Source organism: Aquarana catesbeiana, unplaced genomic scaffold, assembly GCF_042186555.1.
Source record: "Aquarana catesbeiana isolate 2022-GZ unplaced genomic scaffold, ASM4218655v1 unanchor218, whole genome shotgun sequence".
Taxonomy (NCBI): Eukaryota; Metazoa; Chordata; class Amphibia; order Anura; family Ranidae; genus Aquarana; species Aquarana catesbeiana.
Window position 1 is genome coordinate 652093 of NW_027362644.1, and position 5286 is coordinate 657378.

Below are 5286 nucleotides of genomic sequence, written 5' to 3' on the forward strand. Positions count from 1 at the left end.
TCTGCAAAGGATGGATAAGTTCTGCAACCTTACCCTTGTAACGTGGATCAAGAAGGGTTGCCAGCCAGTACTGATCCCTCTCCTTGATACCACAAAGCCAAGGGTCCTTTCGCAAGCTTTGCAGGATCAGGGAGGCCATGCAGCGTAGGTTTGCAGAGGCATTTGGTCGGGAGCCCTCTGGGTCACTAAGGATGACATGATCAGCAGCCACCTCCTCCCAGCCACGTACAAGTCCATGGGTTTCTGGGGACTAAAACGATCCCTTGAAGACTGCTGCTGATGCTGAGTGCTAGGCTCCACCTCCATGCTGACACAATCCTCATCCTCCTCCTTCTCCTCTTCCTGTGTGATAGGCGGGCCTGCAGGAATACTGTCTGGATAAAGGGGGCCTTGAGAGGTAAGGAAGTCCTCCTCTTCCTCCCTCTGTTCTGCCTCAAGTGCCCTGTCCATTATTCCACGCAGCGTCTGCTCCAACAGAAAGACAAGAGGGACAGTATCACTGATGCATGCACTGTCACTGCTCACTATCCTCATGGCCTCCTCAAATGGTGACAGGATAGGGGAAGCATCCTTGATCATTAGCCGCTGGCATGGCAAAAAAAAGCCAAGCTCCCCTGACCCTGTCCTGGTGCCATACTCGCACAGGTACTCATTGATGGACTTCTGCTGCATGTTTCCAATGCTGCAGCATTGCCAACATTGAGTTCCACCTGGTGGGCATGTCACAGATGAGGTGGTTCTTGGGCAGGTTGCATTCCTTTTAAAGCTCTGCCAGCCGAGCACTGGCATTATACGACCGGCGGAAATGCCCACAGACTTTCCTGGCTTGCCTCAGGAGATCCTGTAAGCCCGGGTACCTGCACAAGAACCGCTGCACCACCAAATTAAGGATGTAAGCCAAACAGGAAACATGGGTGAAGTGTCCCTGTCAGAGGGCGGAGAGGAGGTTGGTGCCATTGTCGCAAACCACCATTCCTGCCTGAAGCTGGCTTGGTGTCAACCACCTCTGGGCCTGCCCCTGCAGAGCTGACAGAATCTCTGCCCCAGTGTGGCTCCTGTCCCCTAAGCAGACCAACTCAAGCACCGCAAGGCATCTTTTTGCCTTAGTGCTTGCGTAGCCCCTAGAACGCCTATGGAGCACCGCTGGTTCCAAGGACAAATCTGCACAGGAAGAAGAAGAGGAGGGGGTGGAGGAGAGAGGTGTGGCAGAATCACCACTACCAGCATTTTGGAGGCATGGTGGCAGAACAAGCTCCAACATTACTGCACCCTGTCCTGCATCCTTCCCAGCTGCCAGCAGGGTTACCCAGTGCACCGTGAAAGAAAGGTAACTTCCCAGTCCATGCCTGCTGGACCATGAGTCAGCGGTAATATGCACCTTACTGCTGACCGCCCTGTCCAACGAGGCCAAGACATTGCCTTCCACATGCCGATAGAGAGTCGGAATGGCCTTCCAAGAAAAAAATGGCATTTGGCAACCTGCCACTGAGGTACCGCACATTCCACAAATTATCGAAAGGGGGCAGAGTCTACCAGCTGAAAAGGCAGCAGTTGGAGTGCTAGCAATTTAGCCAAACTAGCAATTCAGCCACTGAGCATGTGGATGGCTGGAACTGAATTTCTTTCGATGGTTTAGCAACTGGGGTAGGGAAATTTGCCTGCTACAATCAGATTGAGGCGTACTGCTAGCAGATTGCCCGCAAGTGCTTGGGACACCTAATTCTACACCTTCATTCCTCTCAGTGCAGGTCTCTGAGAGGACTGAAGGTATAGTGGTGTTGGAGATACCAGCTGATGAGGAGCAAGGAGAGGTCAGCCTTGTTCTTTGGTGTGGGTCTTTTAAGTACTGTTGCCAACGGATTGCATGAGAGTTTGACATATGTCTGATCAAGCATGTGATGCCCAAGCGGCTGCTGTTTTGGCCACGCTTGATACGCTTCAGACATATGTTGCATACAGCAACAGTGCGATCTGCTGAACACGTCTAAAAAAAGGCCCACACCAAAGAACTTTTGGAAAAACGTGCGGAGTCAGCAGCGCCCTGCACATGCGGAGCTCTGCGATGTGATGCAGTCGGTTTGCTGTCCTTCAACTGGCCCCTGGAGGACATCCTGCCTCATTGGAGATGTGCCTCATCCTCCTCCTCTCTTCTATCAGGCAACCACGTAGAGTCAGTGACCTCATCATCCCCTCCCTCCTCACCACTGGAGCAAACCTGGCAGTATGCTGCAGCTGGGGGAACATGACTGCCAGTTTCTTGTCCTTCTTGAGCACCCCCTCTCTCTGGGCTCACGTTACTGACTTCCTCCTCAACCTGGGTACCATCATCGGAGCCTTCAAAATGCTGCGCATCCTCCTGCAGCATGTACCCAACGCTGTGGTCGAACAGTTCAGGGGACTCCTCAGGACATTATGGTGGGAGCTAGGGAAGGAGCGACTGATGCCATTGAGCCAATTGAATAGGGCGCTTTGGCAGCTGCATTGGCAGCCACACTTCTCTTAGCCTGGGTGACAGGATTAGGAGGATGAGGATGGCTTTGTGATCCACTCTACCAACTCTTCTGCATGTTGTGGCTCAACACAGCCAGCTGTCGAAAAAAAGGACAAGCGTGCCCCATGGCCATGTGCTGAGGATGCACTGTGTCCACGACCAGCACTGTTGGCTGTAGACAAGGAGCCTGCTTGCCCTCTTTTAGTGGCCTGTGAGCATCTGCTTTTCTTGGTGGCCTTCCAGACATGCTGTAAAATTGGATTAGCAAAACACCGCCTGAAGTTTACTAGAAAAATTACACCATGAATAGCCTGTAGTCAGGTATAGGCTTGGCTAGACTAGAATGCAGTGGATATATATGTAGGAGACTGTATATATATCTTTATGCACTGCAGATCACTGAATCACCTGCCTGCCTGCCTGAAAGTGTAATTGAAAACGTACATCAGGAATGGCCTGCAGTCAGATATAGGCTTGGCTAGACTGGAATGCAGTGGATATATATATGTTGGAGACTGTATATATATATATATATATATTTAATGCAGTGCAGATCACTGAATCACTTGCCTGCCTGCCTGCCTGAAAGTGTATTTGAAAACGTACACCAGCAATGGCCTGCAGTCAGATATAGGCTTGGCTAGACTGGATTGCAGTGTATATATATATATATATATATATATGTTAGGGACTGTATATATATTTAATGCACTGCAAATCACTGAATCACTTGCCTGCCTGCCTGCCTGAAAGTGTGTTTGAAAACGTACACCAGCAATGGCCTGCAGGCATATATAGGCTTGGCTAGACTAGAATGCAGTGGATATATATATATATATGTTGGAGACAGTATATATATTTTATGCACTGCAGATCACTGAATAACCTGCCTGGCCTGCCTGCCTGAAAGTGTATTTGAATACGTACACCAGGAATGGCCTGCAGTTAGATCTAGCTACAAAGGATACAGTATATATATATATATATATATATATATATATATATATACATACCGGTCTGACTGTATATATATATATATATATATATATATATATATATATATATATATATATATATATATATATATATATATTAAATACACTGCAGCTAACTGAATCACCTGCCTGCCTGAAGTAGATTAGAAACAGTTCACCAGGAACGGACTGCCTGCTCAATCTAACACCACCAACACACTACACAGGGCTGATGTGCAGGCAGCCTTATATAATGTGAATCAGCACTAGGGTAAGCTATGCATATTTAAATTGTTTCATTCTTATGCCCTGCCTAGACACGGATCTGCATGGTGAACACCGTGCCCTGCGTCCATGCGGCAACAATTTTGAATATATGGGTGCTTTCTGCTTGTAGAGGGACATCAGCCTATTCGGCTCCTTTTTTGTGTTCCAGATAATCCCCTCTTGGTTTTTTGCTTTCTGGATCCCTCCGGGATAGTGCTGCCCCTCTTGAGTTCACTCTCCTGGGGCGACACACTGGGACCAGTGTGGATAAGGCGGGGCCAGACATACGCCTGTTTCCTTTTTGGATCCTTGTGGCGCCTTGTGCGTACTTACCCCCGAGACTCTGACAGTGAGCCTTCTTGCCTGAATATACTTGGGTATGTGTATCATCTCCTTTATATAATTTACTTTTAGCTGTTTTCTGTTTCTTGATGTCAAGCTGTACAGAATGGTTTAAGATACTAGGCAATATGTACAATGCATTTGATCTCTAATTACGCCAATTTATATTTCATTATATAATGTAAATTCCTCCTACAAGTTGCCCTTGATGAAGGGACTCTATGAGCAGTCCCGAAACGCGTAAGCCCAGGTGGAAGACTACACGAACATACATTCGGTTCCTACATCAGTATATTCCTTATTTTACTACGTTATTGTTTATTCAATGTTATTGCATTAGACTTTTTCTTATGTGTATTTTTGTATATTTGTACCAATAAAATTGTTTTTATTACTTTGTTGCCTTTAAAGTCCCACCATTCTCTGCACCTAATTGGATGGTATCCCCTTCTTCAATTATATATAATGTGGGGCGTGGACTTAACCCCCTGAGCCATAATTGGCCAAAGGCACCCTGCCTTTGGCCAATTGTGGCTCTCTTTGCTAATGGAGCTGTGATTGGCCAAAGCATGCAGGTCATAGTGCATACTTGGACAATCATCAGCCAGCAATGCACTGGGATGCAAAGTGCATTATGGGGAGTGATGCGCTGCTTGAATTTTGCACGAATGCCCTATAATGTTCGATCTTCATCAAACGAACGAACAGCCGATGTTCGAGTCTAACTCATGTTCGACTCAAACAGAAAGCTCATCCCTATTCTTTAGTAAAGTATTATTGGACATCTTCTTCAGGGAACAGCCGGAGTTTGTTCTATTGGATGAAAGTTTAGAGTCACATTTAGAATGCTGTGACAATATCTCACACATGGCAGCAGATTGTAGAGAATAGTAAAGCCGGTGACATCATTCTTCATTATTAGAGTGATTGTAAACCTTCTGTGTGTCGTTCTCCCGGGACTACTGACACCTGAGCTGAGCGCCCCCTAGAGACACCACAAGACCGGCACATGATTACAGTGGTGGGACCGCTCCATTCACAACAGAACAAAAGTCACAGAAGAACAACAAACCTGAGATTTTATTGGATGAAAGTTTCTGCCGGATTCCCCCAGGAAACAGACGCTGAATTTACTGATCACCATCTGCTTTCCAATACAGACTGTCATCATACAAGTCTTACTATGTCTCTTCACTTTAACTATTCATTCAC